The sequence below is a fragment of the Leptodactylus fuscus genome, chromosome 5 (genome assembly GCF_031893055.1).
Source record: "Leptodactylus fuscus isolate aLepFus1 chromosome 5, aLepFus1.hap2, whole genome shotgun sequence".
In the NCBI taxonomy this organism is placed as follows: Eukaryota; Metazoa; Chordata; class Amphibia; order Anura; family Leptodactylidae; genus Leptodactylus; species Leptodactylus fuscus.
In genome coordinates, this window is record NC_134269.1 from 67260458 (window position 1) to 67276858 (window position 16401).

Here is a 16401-nt window from a genome sequence, read left to right on the forward strand (position 1 = left end):
ACATGGCAACCCCCCCCACACACACACACACACGACTGACACCAAAGACCTTGACCGACCCCCTCTTACACATTCCTGCACGCTCTATTATGCCCCATAGTGGCCCCTTCACACAGTATTATCCCCCTTAGTGGCCCCTGCACACAGTATTATGCCCCATAGTGGCCCCATCACCCAGTATTATGCCCCATAGTGGCCCCTGCACACAGTATTATCCCCCATAGTGGCCCCTGCAACACAGTATTATATCCCACTGTAGACACCCATAAACAATTATACTCTGGGGTCTTTTCAGACCCCAGAGTATAGTAATCGGAGACCCAGGGGGAGAAAAACATTTTAAAAAACTCTGTTACGTACCTATCTCCCGTCTCCTACGCTGTCGGCCTCCGAAGTAGTCGATCTTCAATGACGCAGGCTGGGGTCATGAGACGTCAGACGACTAGGCTGAAGCAAGCACGGATCGTGGAGAGGTAAGTAACAGTGTTTTTTATGTTTTTTTATGTTTCTTACCTCTCCCAGGCCGCCGATCATTATACTCGGAGGTCAGTGATTTTCATCAGAGATTGTGTGCCAAAACTAGGAGTGGGTTAAAATGCAGAACAGGTACAAATATCTATTATACCTGATCTCTGTGTAGTCTCCACACACAATCACTGAATAAAATTACTGACCAAACACTGTATGAAAGCAGCCTTACATTAGACAGTTGGAAACTGCACCCTATTTACCAAAGTGTCTAAAGCTGAATGATAAGGTTACACGTCTTTACAGCGTCTAGTCTTACTTCATACAATAATGCTCCCCAAATTTGTATCATAAACTCCCACCCCCTTTCCTGACAATCCTACTTATCATTACTGTATATTGTTTGAAAAAATTGATAAAAATCCTGTGTAAGAGAGGGAGCATTTGAGCTTCTTCTCCAGCAGTATTCATCGTACCTGCGCATGTACCAGCATTCTGGAACGCTTACTGTTATAAATAAAGAGTTGATAAAAAAAAAAATCCTACTTATCATTACTTATAACTTGCATTGATGGAAAGGAGGCAGCACAATATTTTCCCTATCATTGTCAAACATATATCACATTGTTTGCAACAGCAGAAATATTTTCCACAACCTACCCTTTATGTGTAATATTTCCTTGAGGATACGTATACAATGGCAGCTTTTGTAGAGATTTTCTTCAATCTTCTCCTCAAGTTGTCCCTATTGTGGTGGTGATGCTTCTCTTCACATCACGCTGAAAAAACAGAAGTGTCCTGCACAATCTCGCTGTGGTTTACACAGAAGAGTCATCTCTGAAACCGTGGTTAAGCCTATAGTATGAAGCTTATCACATGTACAAACCCAAGACAGAAACCCTAGGCTCAATCTCATCATTCTGGTACAGGGGGTGATTTTGGGATATGATTTTAAGGTAGAAGACTGCCTGTAATCCTCTTCAAAAGCTGCCATATGAACATACCCTAAACCTCTTATTCTTCAGTGTTACAATTTCTCCCATCTTCAATCTTGTACAAGCCCCTTATCAAATTTGTCATTCCAAACTCCTCCATTTTCTGCTCACTTCCTAGACTCGGCACTCCCAATGAACAATGCTGTTTTGTCGGAAGGCAAATGCACCCACATTTACAAGTGTGACTGGGCAGTGCAATATAAAGTGAGTAGATGGGTGATGAGTGGGCTTCCTGGAATCTGGGTCTTTCATGTCACAAAAGCAGAAGGAAACTAGTACAGGAGTTTTCATAATGCTTTGTCGTCTATTATGCAAACCAATGACACAATCTATGTAGATTGGCCAAATTTCTTCAAATTCAAGTGCCCATTCCTGCATTGTAAGATGTTCTCATAATGCCATCTATTCTTCTATTCCGCAGCAATTCTCTAAAAATGTTCTAAAATGTAACTGTAGTTAAAGACAGGTTCACACCCATCATTCACATTGTCAGTCATTCACACAGTAACATCTCACATTTATTTTAATACTTCCTGCAAAATATGAGAAAACAACTATAACTCTTTTCTTCTTACATTACTATTTATACGCCTTCCAGTTTTACACGATATAAAGGGGAGACAGTTTCTCTATGTGTCTTCTTAAGAACCATATACAACTATATCAGCAGAAACTGACCACACGCATTCTACCTGATACACTTGCTGTGATATGATGTGCACATTAATTATAATGTACAGATATTAATTACTAATCAACTAGAATTATGATTGCTTTTTTATATACACTTAACCTTTATTCTAACATCAGCCAAGCTCCCAAATTTTAGCAAAGTTAGTATAACATGTAGTGTATATGGAGACTTCCTGACATTGCTCAAGACTGCAGATAAGGATTGGGCAGTAAGATTTCAACTGTGAGAACTGTGATGTCAACTTTCTGAAGAAAATACATAGCCACCAAAGGAGTCTGTCAGCAGATTATTCCCCTCTGCCTACTGAGAACACGTCACAACCATCAAATATTCAGTCCTATTGTGTATGGCCAGGTTTAGTGCATCCCCTGTCCACGATTATTCACCAATATTTCACTCTACATATTCTAAGGTTAAGGCTAAATTGAGAGTGGTCTGTAACTTTTCTGTACATCGTAGCAGCTACTACTGAACCATTTTCAGGTTGTTTTAGCTAAGGCCTGGTTCACATCTGCATTCGGTATTCCGTTCAGGGAGTCCGCATGGGGACCCCCCCAATCAGAATAATGAATGCATTAAAAAGAGGTGAGCAATGAAAGCACATGGACCCCATAGACTATAATGGTGTCTGTGTGTTTTCCGCGCAGTGACCGCACAGGTCATGTGGAGAAGAAAGTACTTCAAGAACTATTTTCCTCTCCAAATGACTCATGCGGACACCGTGCAGAAAACACACAGACCCCATTACAGTCTATGATGTGAACCAGACCTAAGGCATAAAATATCCAATTTGAATTGTGTTCTAAGTTTTATATATGCATGAGATATCTGGCATGTACGATTCTAAATGAAGATATATGCTTCTATCATTACCTTACCAGTATTAGAGTATGTGAAAAAATATTATTCCACGGTGACAATTTAGCGTTACCCCCAAAACAAAACCATACTAAGCTAGTTTGCACACTTGCTATGAATGAAGCTTTACATGCACTCGCACATCAAGCCTATCACCACCAAAATATCTTCTAAACCACTTGACAAAGTGTATTTTTGCTACCGAAAAAAAAAATCAGCCTTTAAGGCTGAAGGCCAATATTGTAAAAACACAGTATTTCGGCTGCAGCAAAAAATCTGAATCAGAAAAAGCTGTGTTTTCAAAAACATATAGGTTCTGTATAGGTATAATACGGTAAAAAAAACTCTGCAAAAATGGAATGGAAAACGCTGCAGGTAAAACTGATGCGTTTCCGGCATGGTTTTCTCCACCATGTTTTTCTTTTGCTGCGTTTCACTACAAGTGACCATAGCCTAATCCTCTCCTATCAGAGCAACGATTTTTGCTCAGCCATATCATGTTTTAAGAATAAGTTACAAAGTTGTGGAAACAAAGCATTTTTACCTGCAGCCATTAAAAAAAAACCTGCATTTTTTAAAACAAAGCATGTCAATTTTAGCTGGAGAAACGCAAGCATTTTCCCTATAGATTTAATAAGGGAAGAAAAAAAGGAAGCAAACATGTAGAGGAAAAAGCTGAAGTTCGATATGTGGGACCTAAAGGCAATTAACACACAGTAAATGGTGAATAGTTTGATTCCAATTTCTGGGTCTGTCTATTGGAGACACATGGGCTAGTGACACTTGCTCAATAGTGTTCCATGGAGTGGTGAAGTATATGTGTTTTATTGGGGAAAAAAAGCGTGCAAGTCACAAGAAATGGCATAAAGGGGTTGTTCCACAAAATAGCTTATATACAGGATAGGGAATAAGTTGCAGATCATTGGGGGTCTGACTGCTGGGGCCCCAACTAATTGTAAGGACAGGGGTGTTTTTGTTCCCAATTCTGAATGGAGCACTGGACGCAAAACACAAAAGTGATCCCCCGCTCCATTCATTTCAAACCACCAGGGATAGCTGACGTACACCGCTCAACTTTCTCTGTGGCGATGCTCCCACAATCTACAACTTATTCAGTTGTTTAATAGGACCACCCCTATAACTGACTCCTGCAGTACAGCACTTCACTGAATCCTATACAGTACTATCATTATTACTACCATTAATGGCACTAGCTTTCTTCAGCCTTTCCATCCCCAGGTCTCTGCATGCCCTGTAATTCCTTTTATTTCAGTACATCAATAAGCAGTAATGTTCCCAAACTATGTCAGCTATTTTAGAAATTGAACTGGTTTGCTGCAGGGCAAGTGTTTTGTAAGAAAACAGAAAGACAATAGTCACCTACATCCTAATAATAGACATAACGGCTCTCCTCATGGATTCTACATCATTACTGGCGAGGGCTTAGCAACAGTAAAACCACATAAAGGGGATCTGTCTTCTCTCCTGACCTGTATGTTCTAGAAAATTCTTCTATTTCCCATTAAATAATTCTGGAATATATTTTCTCATAATTCATTCAGTCTGTGCATGCCCACAGGCCACGAGAAAATGGCCGCTTACAATACTGTGCAAGCGGCCATTTCTCATGGCCTGTGGACATGTGCAGCCTGCTCTGCCCGAGGCCTAGAAGTTACAAGCCACCGCCGGAAGAAGAGGCTGAAGAGGACGCTGCTGATGAAGATGGAGGCGGCGCTGGATAGAGTTCTCTTGTAGCATTGGGGACGCCCCCAGTGCTGTCCGAACACTGGCGCCCACCCCCAGTGCTGTGAGAGAGCTCATTTGCATACCGACAAGAACTGGGATTGTAGGCGAACGGCAGCGTGAAGAAGATGACGAAATGTAGGAGAAGAATAGCCTTTCTTAAGGCTATTCCGATGTGGTACCTAGAAAAAATTGTGTCTGAGTGATAGGATCCCTTTAAGGGGAGTTTGTCAGCAGTAAATTGGTTTTAAACCTAATCCCAGTGCAAATAACAGGGAAGTGCTTTGCCCTGAAATCTAGAACTGAGACAAAGCCCAGGCAAGCCAAGACACAGCCAAAAGCACATTCTCCTCATTTGCATATTGGTAATACTCTGATTTACGTGAAAATGGATCTCCAAAGCTAAATAACAGAGGCATATTAGGAATCAAACTCTACGTGGTACTGTGGTTAGGTTTAGGTCAGGTGATTCCTCTCATTAATCATCAAAGATGGGCTGCACTGTATGTACTGTGCCTTACCTTCCACCTCCCAGTCATGGCTGTGGGGAACTGTTTTGTGGGTGCAGCTAAGGGCGGGAGCACATCTGCGCCTGGGGGTCTCCGTTTTGCAGGTTTTCGTTTCCTGCCCAAAACTGGACAGGAGACGGAAACCTGCAGTCATTTTTCAAACCCATTCATTTGAATGGGTTTGGAAAGTGTCTGACCATGAGCGCCTGTGAGCGTTTTGTGCTCTCTGCGGCAAAACCGGGTTTTTTATTAACCTGACACAAAGTCAGACATGCAGGATATGTATCCAATATGTAAAATTTGCCAGCTACATCCGAGAGGTAATCCAAAAAATTCCACGATAGTAATAAAATATAACTTTTATTGTGTCTTCATCTTAAAAAGGTTACAGAGTAACCATAAAGGGGTACATCATTAACACAAGGCACAAGGCAACGCGTTTCGGGAATCACTGTTCCCTTTGTCTTAGCTCAAATTCAATACCCTCACTGACTCATTATAAACACTTAGTTAACGAGACCCCTCCTTTTCCTGTTACGCCTCCATACATCTTCTCTAAAAGACTTATTTAATACTCATGATCGCAACATATCACATCATAATCATTAGCAAATACATAATATAATATTTCATCTATAAAAAACAATATATGATACATAATAAACATGTCCCAAAAATCATTGTAATGAGAATACATACTATCGCATCAGTATCGCACATATAATCGCAATAGTAATCAATCCCTGTAAACAACACATACTATCGTATAAACACTTCCTATATAATGTATAAACAGTGTCCTACCTTATATAAAGGGCCCATAAATCCATAAAGTAAATTCCATTGATCGTATTATATATTGTTTTTTATAGATAAAATATTATATTATGTATTTGCTAATGATTATGATGTGATATGTTGCGATCATGAGTATTAAATAAGTCTTTTAGAGAAGATGTATGGAGGCGTAACAGGAAAAGGAGGGGTCTCGTTAACTAAGTGTTTATAATGAGTCAGTGAGGGTATTGAATTTGAGCTAAGACAAAGGGAACAGTGATTCCCGAAACGCGTTGTGCCTTGTGTTAATGATGTACCCCTTTATGGTTACTCTGTAACCTTTTTAAGATGAAGACACAATAAAAGTTATATTTTATTACTATCGTGGAATTTTTTGGATTACCTCTCGGATGTAGCTGGCAAATTTTACATATTGGATACATTTCGTGGACGGCGGGTTCTGAAGTCACCTGCAAGCCGGGCTCCCTTGAGGCTCCTTATATACGTGTCGATACGGTGAGCTGAAATTTTCTTCTTTTTGGTTTTTCGGACATGCAGGACTTTGTGTCCAGTTAAAAAAAAAATGTTTCGCCACGGAGAGCACAAAACGCTCACCAGCGCTCATGGCAGAAGACGGAAGCCTGAAAACGTAGATCGGGCGCTGGTGTGAGCCCAGGGGGCATTCAAACTTGCGTCCGTGTCTGCCCTGTGTCACTCCACTAGGTTTCTGTCCTCAGCCCCGGAAAAACTGGACAGGGGACGACTTCCCGACAGTCAGTTTTAAAACCCATTCATTTGAATGGATTTCAAAAGCAAACCACAGATATCCATAAGGAAAATCTTTTTTTTTTGGCTGGACACAAAATTGGACATGCAGGACTTTGTGTCCGGCTAAAAAAAAAAATGGTTTCCCGCGGAGAGTCTGCAGACAGACACTAGCAGTTTGCTTTTAAAATCCATTCAAATTAATGGACTTTAAAACTGACCGCAGGGAAGCCGTCCCCTGTCCAGTTTCTCTGGGGCTGAGGATAGAAACCCAGCGGAGTGACACAGGTGCATGTGTGAACGCACCCTAAGGGTCCATTCACACACAGTTTTTTGGTGAGGATTTAGGCGATGAAAAAATGCGCTTCAGGAATTAGGAATTTTTTTTTCCCTCCAGCAGAGTGTATGGACCTTGAAAAAACTGCTGGCAGTTTTCCACACGGTTTTTGCAACTTCCACATGGATTTTCTACCTCCCATTGACTGTGTTGGTTTTTGCAGGTGGAATCTGCCTGAAGGAAGCTTTTTTTCCATTAGCGGACAAAAAAAGCTAGTGGAACCCATAGAATTCTATGGGATTCAGCGCCAAAATCCTCGCCAAAAAACTCTGTGTGAATGGACCCTAACAGAGCTGCAGGAAAGGGGGATGTATATAATAAATATTCTACTAAATTTCTGTCATTGTTTCACACCATCTTGTTAAAAAATATCCCATTGTTCTGTACAACTTTACAAATACTAATCTGGTTAACTACTGTGAGCAATGCCAGCACCGATAACAAAGGTAATATGAGGTACATGACATTCATGATACTAGGAAAGACAAACATGTCACTTCTATGTGTATAAAGGAAGGGGGAGGTTATTCTTTGCAGGACTGGCAAGGCTCAGTTTACACAAGTGAACTACAAATTGTGTATACTACAGAACTAAAGTATTTTCTATATGAAATACCAGAAGCTAGCAAGTTGTTCTGGAATTTTTTACTATCACCCTTGATGATATACAGGTTGCAGAAAGTGTGCAAAAGTATTCTGCAAATGTGATGACAAATGGATCACATCATCGTATCTGTGAACCGGTATGAACATAACATTTTTTTTTACATATTTCTCTGTGTAGTTTTATAGGGCTTTTGGAACGGAACTGAGCAGATGTGACCATCTTTGGCCATAGCTGTGGTTAAAGGGGTTGTCCCATCACAAGGATCCTATCTATACTGCTGGTTAATGTGGATGTAAGACTTTTCCTAAATACATTGCTTCAGCAAAACTGCTTTGTTTGTCCACTATCTTACTTTATTCAATTCTTTGTGGCCACAGCCCTGACTTAGCTGCTCATGAGTCAAGTGATGTATCTGCTGCTCTCAGGGGGGAGGGAGGAGGGGCTAAGCGCAGGGAGCGAGCCTGTGTATCTAGCTATTCCTGTGTCTATACCACGTGACCTAGCTTCCTGTTAGCAGATAGGGGAGAGGAGCTGCTTTCATTTCTGAAATCGTCTTCTGTTCTCCCAGTTATCAGGCTAGCTAATTCAGTTGTGTTCATTATGGCAGAGACAGGCAGTCTCTGTATGTAACAAAGAATGGAGTTGCTGCTGCCTGTACTTCATAGTCCAATATGGTTGGGTGGAGCTATACGCGAATTTGGGGGCGGAGCTAAACGGCAGGTTGCATGTGAAACCCTGCCCACCAAATGATGCAAGAAACCAGGAAGAAAGATTTTACAGCAGTAAAGACTGGTGAGTATGCGACGTGGGAATACCCCTTTAATAATGTTGTATTTGGTTTAGAACCCAATACCAAAATCCTATTGGAAAGTTTTAATTTCCAAAATGGACATTTATCAGCTATCCACAGGACAGGTAATATATATTTGATCAATGGGGTCCTCACTGATCAGCAGGACAAGGGTTTTGAGCCCCTTGGCCTCTTCATTGGAACCACAGTGAAGAGGTATTGGAATGGAGTGTTGCTGGCTGCTTTAGTCAATGTCTATAGGGTTGCCTGACACTGCCAAGTGCAGTTCTTGGCTGTTTCTTTCAGTCTTGTAGACTTTGAATGAAGTGGCACCATGCTTACTCGGGCAACACTCCATTCAAAGTCCTCCTCTTTGTACTTACTCACTTTAGATCCCTATTCTAGTCAGAATCCCCACAATCAGATATTTACCACTGATGCTGATAAATGAAAAAATGTCCATTGTAAGACAACACATTTACAGTTGACCTCTAACCTGGTCCCTTTTCTATCTGCCCGAGTAGAGAACGTCTAAGAAAGAGTGTCTCTTTGTAGAAGACCCAAAAACACTGCATGACACAGACAAGCCACTCATTTAAACAGGAAGTGTGCAATACTTCCTTAGCCCTGTAGTGGCGCTGCAGTGGAATTGAAGCCTTGCTGCCAGGTTTCCCTGTCAGTTATTGTTGATCCCTATAAATCAGTCACATTGCAAACACATAGCGTTTTACATTACCTGCAAAGTGGATGGGATTCTGGCTAATGTCAACCACACATTGCAGAATAAAATACACAGTGGAAATGCTGCAATTTCATAAATGTAAGTGTTTTTGTAAATCACAGCATGTCAATTATACCTAGAAACGCTGGCACTTTCCGTATAGGTATAACAAAGGCAGAAAGACCGCAGAGGAAAAAAAAATCTGAACTTTCTGTGAAAAACACTGTGGAAAAAAACACAATGTTCGTGCTTTTTGCAGAAATTCGCTGCATGGGGCCTTAGCCTCAAAAAGGAAATGCAAACAGAATTTCTAAATATCTATTTAAGTTCCAAAAAAGATTAAAAACATAAAATAACCTTTAGTATCTGTTTGAGTATTGAGAAAAGCATCCTCTTTTTCGTTACAATGAGGAAGTGGCATTTTCCTACTTTTTAGACTCTGTACTCTATGTTCACATACCGGGGTTATGTGTTTGGATCTCTCTGCTTATCGAAGATTATATTTTCATAGGAACCTATTGGAACAGCACAATTTACTTTAGAATAATAAAAAAAAAAAAAAAATTGAAACGTATAGCAGAAGGCGCCAGTGGGAAGTATATGTAGGCCAGCATATGTGGGCCCCGAGTTATAGAGCAACTAGATGGTCATCATATATATAGTAATTTCACATAGGGCCAGTTTCCCTGGCGAATATGTAATTTACCAGTTGTCATTGGCAGGTTGTGTAATGTGCCAGTCATCCCTGGCAGACAGTTCTATTTACTATTGTAGACAGTAATAAAGATGATGATGGCGCCATTTCTTACACACAAGTAGTATATATGGCGTATCCACCATTGATAGTTTACTATGAACACGACATACATATGTGACAGTCCACAGTGGGCACCATGCTACATACAGCCTTTCACCATAGGACTGACCGTACAGAGTCATGTCCATTATTATACTTGGCACAGTCATTTCTGTTGTCTGCTTGTACAGGGGTTCACCAGTAGAGAGCCCTGTAGTGTATGGCACAGGATGGTTGTGTAGGGCAGCTTCTCCTCCAATACACTGCACATGGTAGACAGGTAGATATTGCTCAGCAGTCAGGCAGGTAGATACTGCTCAGTAGTCAGGCAGGTAGATACTGCTCAGCAGTCGGGCAGGTAGATACTGCTCAGCAGTCGGGCAGGTAGATACCGCTCAGCAGTCGGGCAGGTAGATACTGTTTAGTAGTCAGACATATATGTACTGTACATGGTAGACAGGTAGATACTGCTCAGCAGTCGGGCAGGTAGATACTGCTCAGTAGTCAGGCATATATGTACTGTACATGGTTGACAGGTAGATACTGCTCAGCAGTCGGGCAGGTAGATACTGCTCAGTAGTCAGGCATATATGTACTGTACATGGTTGACAGGTAGATACTGCTCAGCAGTCGGGCAGGTAGATACCGCTCAGCAGTCGGGCAGGTAGATACCGCTCAGCAGTCGGGCAGGTAGATACTGCTCAGCAGTCGGGCAGGTAGATACTGCTCAGTAGTCAGACATATATGTACTGTACATGGTTGACAGGTAGATACCGCTCAGCAGTCGGGCAGGTAGATACCGCTCAGCAGTCGGGCAGGTAGATACCGCTCAGCAGTCGGGCAGGTAGATACTGCTCAGCAGTCGGGCAGGTAGATACTGCTCAGTAGTCAGGCATATATGTACTGTACATGGTAGACAGGTAGATACTGCTCAGCAGTCGGGCAGGTAGATACTGTTTAGTAGTCAGGCATGTGTGTACTGACTGCCGGACAGGTTCAGGCTATAAGCTGCTGCTATCCCTGCCTGCCAGCTGTATATCAGACTAGTGGCACAGCCCCCAATGCCTCATGTAGTCACCTGTGCCCCTTTGCCTGTGGCATCCTTATGGCAGACAGTGCCCACCATATGTCACACTTACCTGTGTAGGTGAGCACAGCCCGGTCCTGTGCCCTGCTCCCGGTGTAGTTCCTAGTTACATCCCTGGTGTGTCAGTGTCTCTGCTTGTAGGGAGCTCTGGAGGTCTCCTCAGGTCCGGGCTGTAGTTTGTGTAGTTCCTATGAGCTGCCTCCTTCCCCTGCTCCTGCTCACTGACTGACTGACTGACTGGCAGCCGTACATACCGCAGCACTTCCCACACTGACAGTAACCCGGCCCGCATTAACCCTCTCACTACCTGTGGAGAGTAAATGTCCTGTGCAGGAATACAGGGCACACCAGCTACACAGGAAAGAGTGTATATAACTAGGAAGGTTCAACTAGCTGGACATTATAGTAAGCATCTGGTCTACAGAGAGTTAATGTAGTCTATTATAATAGTTACCTACTTATTCTATAAAGGCCTATGTGCTATTCAGACGAGTAGCTGCCTCAGTATGGTGCCTATAGGCCACTAAGGGTACAAACTATATCTCTATGTGCCTCTGATTTTTACATAGATATCCAATAGATCTACAACAGATACAATGTATAGTGTGCATGTGCCAGGTCCACGGTAAAATAGTATGAACAGAACATGGATGATATTGGTGTGCCAGCCACGTCGCCACAGAACGATTCATTTCCTTCAGTGAGCCCCAAATACAAAACGGATAGAAATGGGGACGGCCATGGGCTCACAGCCCCATACACGGACCCGTGATAACACACAGGCGTGTGTAGGGGAACTAAATCCTTATTTATTAGTCCACTATTTCCTCTGCATATGCAACTACTGATAGCACATGGACGTATTATGTCTGTGGGTCAACCATTTTAGGCTATAGTCACACCAGTGCTGGTTTCCATTCGGGGATTCCCTTCTCCATTCCACTTCAAAAACGCAGAGAGAAAAGTTCTGCAAGCAGTGCTTTTCTCTCAGAATTTCTTGGGTGGAAACCCGGCGGGCCCCATTATAGTGTATGGGTCTGCAGGTTTCTGCGGTTGACCACTTTTTAAGTAGATTGGGCTGACGTTTTTTGGGTCCCCAAGCAGACCCAAAGGACAGAAACTCGAACACAGGTGTAAACCAGGCGTAAGAAAAAAAAAAAAAAAAAAGGCTAGGGGCAACATGATGGCTCAGTGGTTAGCACTTCAGCTTTGCAGCGCTGGAGACCTGGGTTTGAATCTCACCAGGAACAACATCTTCAAGGAGTTTGTATGTTCTCCTTGTATATGCATGGATTTCCTCCCATTCTACAAAGACATACTGATAGGGAAAAAAAAGTACATTGTGATCCCTACAGGGGGCTCACAATCTACATTTAAAAAGAAAGAAAAAAAGCTATACTTTATATTAAGCTTGATCAGTGAAAAACAGACAGAACAAAGATGACATCCATGATCTAGAAAACAGACAAAAAGAGAGCATGTGCTTGTTTTATGTTTCCACAGACACTGTCTGTATATAAAAATGGACATGTGAATAAATACCTTAAAATAAGTGTCTGTATTCTGTCCATAGAAAATAAAGAATGAACACATACGTGAAAAATGGACATGTGAATAAGGATATGTTCACAAATGTTACAAAATCTGTTTACAAAAGGATTTATGGCAGAAATCTGAGACGGTTACAATTTTACCATTCAATGGGAACTAACTTCACCCATCTTGTACATGACTATATGCAGGATAATGGATTTGATAAAGTTTAAAGAGGACCTTTCACCATTTGGGGCACATGCGGTTTAATACACTGCTAGAAAGCTGACTGTGCGCTAAATTCAGCGCACTATTGGCTTTCCCTTTCTGTGCCCCCAATGAATAGCTATCGGTACCGTAGCTCTTCACCGTCAGAAGGGCGTTTCTAACAGTCAATCAGGAATGCCCTTCCTCACAGCAGCATCTATAGCGCTGTACTGTGAGAGCGGTGAGGAACGCCCCCTATCCTCCTGACACTGCTCATCCATAGACGAGTACTGGGAGGGGGGGGGGGGGTGTTCCTCACCGTTCAGCTTCATCACTGGGTGGTAAGCAACGCCCCCTCTCACAGTACAGCGCTATAGATGCTGCTGTGAGGAAGGGCATTCCTGACTGTCAGAAACACCCTTCTGACAGTGAAGCGCTACGGTAGTGCACTGAATTCAGCGCCATATCGGCTTGCTAGCGGTGTATTAAACCGCATGTGCCCCAAATGGTGAAAGGTCCTCTTCAAGAGTGGAATCTTTGCCTAAAACCTCATCAAATGCTAAATCTGTGAATGGATCATTAGACCTCTTTACTTGCTTTATTAAGAAGATATTCTTCCCTAGATACATCACCTCACAGAATGTAATATATACAGTATGGTACCACATGGAAGACCTTCTACAGCTGTGTCCTGCCATGCTGGTTTTGCTCTGTGCTTTGCTATGAGTCCTGAGGCTGTATTCACACAGCTGGATTTGAGGTCTGTTTGAGGTCTATCTACTTTGTGCCAGAAGAGATGAAGAAGCTTTAAATATGGCTTTGTGAATGGAGCTTAATTCTTTCAATGTGCTGCTAAGAGCTGTGGTGTCACCCTGCGGCACGTCATCCCTGCTGATGATAGCACTGCATACAGACTACCATAAGACGCCACTGCATTCTGCTAACAGTATCCGTGAAGAGTATAAATGCTATAAGGCTAGGTTTGATCATATGTTTTGATGTATTTAAGGCAACCCTCTGGTTCACAGTAGATCTATACAGTATAGTTAAAATACATTTTTTCGTTCTATCTAATGCCATAATGTGTTATTTTATGCCATGCTATTTAATGTGATGCCATGTTGGGTACTGGCCAGCACTGTAATATTTTGCTAGTTACAGTTAGATCTTAGATAGTATAATGCCACTTTAAGAAGAGTGATACTGACATTACGGCATTATACTGAGTAAATTACACCACCGCTAGATACTGTATTGCTATTAATACAATATAAATATGATTTATTATGTTAATAGTTGTGACCTACTCGTGACTGACATGCAACTAATTTATGACTGACAAGCAGCTGACAAATAGATGAATGCTAGGCAGCTATTAAAGATGTGACGTCAGAGCTAAGGAAAACATACCTTAGGAGTTAGGTCCAAGTTCAAGACAAGTATGTCATGCAGTCACATGCAGCCATGTCACTGGCATAGAAAGTAAGCATAGAAAACTGCAGGGTCATGGGTCAGCGTGTGCTCCAGGAAGACGCTCATATTCATTCATGGGCATCACTAGGAACCTCAAAAGCACTATTTTTCCATTACTGGAGATTTGGACAGCATAGACAGCGGACTTGCATAAAATGCAGGAGATACCGGCTAAACCGAGCAGCAGTAAGTTAGCTAGGGGTGAGTGGCACTGTCCATTAAACTGCCCCACCCCAGGGCTCAAATACTATAAGACAACAGAGGAGCCACTGAAGCTCTAGCCTGGACTGTGATTGGGAGTCTGTTCCAGATGATAGAAAACCTGCCCATCTGCCACATAAGAGAGTGCATCTGCAACATGGTGAGGGAGGTTCAGATACAGAGGCCACATGAGAGTATGTAAACTGCTCCCAGGCTGTTATGAGAAGTACCACACCCAACATGGCCAGGAGGTTACAACTAGGTGTGAAGGACTGACTGATCAATGGTGACCAAGTTGAAGTAGGTTGTGAAGAGCACAGCACTGTGAGGAGGCAAGAGTAGCGAGACCATGCTAGTACATACCAGACAGAAATACATTAGACCACTGGGCATTGCTGACCTCCTAAAAGTAGCCCCGGAGAATATCTCAAAGGAAGAGAATGAGATATGATTAGTATACCATGGTAGAGACCAGTAAGGTACTGGGAAAAGACTGTCTCTGTTCAAGAAATCCATCCTTGTGAGACAGTATAACCATATGGTAGTTGTCTTGTCTGTACCAAGCTTTTCCCTCCTTGTGAATAAGGTTCCATTGTTTATCTGCTACCTCAACCTTTGTCTGAGCCCTCCCGCCACCCCGGAGAGGGAAACCACTCTAACAGCAAAACGATAGAGTTTTGCAATAGAAAAGCCTTTCTATATACTGTTATTAAAAATGTCAACATCTTCCATGACAGTTTTGCCCCTTTATTGCAGAAGGCTTCTCTCTTGACTGGAAGAAATGATTGACTCTTCTCCTCTTGAAAGGAGGAAATGCTGTGCCAAGAGACTGTCACCAACCAGCTTTCTCCAACACTTAGGCTTCTGTGATGCCTCTAAATATTTCAGTCAATTTCTGTGATATGTTGATGTTGGGTCTTAAATCCAGAATAGTTACTAATGTCACAGCCCTTGAGTAGAATGGTACCCAGAAAGGAGTTCAATAAACTATAGTAATATGAATGATCCCAACACTCAAGTGTTATAACTCATATGTGATATATAATTTCCTACCAAAATATTATTTCCTTCAGAACCTCCAAATCACAGAACAGTTCCATATATGTTGTAACAAATCTGCCATACACTATAAAAATGAAACCTGTAAGAAAATTGCACAAATGCAGTTTTTATCTAATTCCACCCCATTCCGAATTTTTTCCTTGTTTCCAATACATTGAATGGAATATTAAATGGTACCATTACGAAGTACAAAAAAAAGTAGTCCTCATACGGCTCTGTGAAATAAAAAAATAAATAAAAAGGTTATGGGTTTTGGAAACTGGAGACTAAGAAAGAAAGTCAAATAACGAAAAATGTCTGCAGCATGAAGGGGGTCAAGATTTAGAAAAATGTGACTAATAGATGTTTTGGTAAGAGACATCAAAGAGGACAACTTCCATGATTCTGTACTTTGTCAGAAAGATTTTGGTACAATGTTTTCCTTAGACAATAATTAACTCACCTCAAAGACGTGATCCAAAATAAACAAGCCACAATATTCCATGTGCAGTATATGCAGTATTCAACAGCTGCACAATTATGTGCATGTGTCACTGCTTACTAGTTGTTATACAGGCTTTATCAATCATTGTTATCATGATACCTGGTGTATTGCAAAGTTTGATTTTAGAAAGCAAAAAGAAAAAAACTGGGGCAGGTTCATGAGGACTGGAGTCACTCACAGTCTTCATAGCGCCAGAGCTGGTGGAAGGTGCATTCTGCCCCGTAAATGATGCAAACTCTCCGTTGGGCTGTGCGCCTCGGGATAAATGTATGCCAGCCCGTAGTAAACGGTGAT

The 16401-nt window shown here is 41.9% G+C and overlaps 1 protein-coding gene across 1 annotated transcript in view; it reads right to left on the bottom strand.

The window, feature by feature from the left end:
• The window catches only part of FES (FES proto-oncogene, tyrosine kinase), an 87799-nt gene extending 76471 nt beyond the window's left edge, over positions 1–11328 (bottom strand). Inside the window, exon 1 of the mRNA XM_075273382.1 lies at positions 11200–11328. The gene's annotated coding sequence lies outside the window, so the exon portion shown is untranslated. The remainder of the gene's footprint in view (positions 1–11199) is intronic.
• Between the last annotated feature and the right edge of the window lie 5073 nt (positions 11329–16401).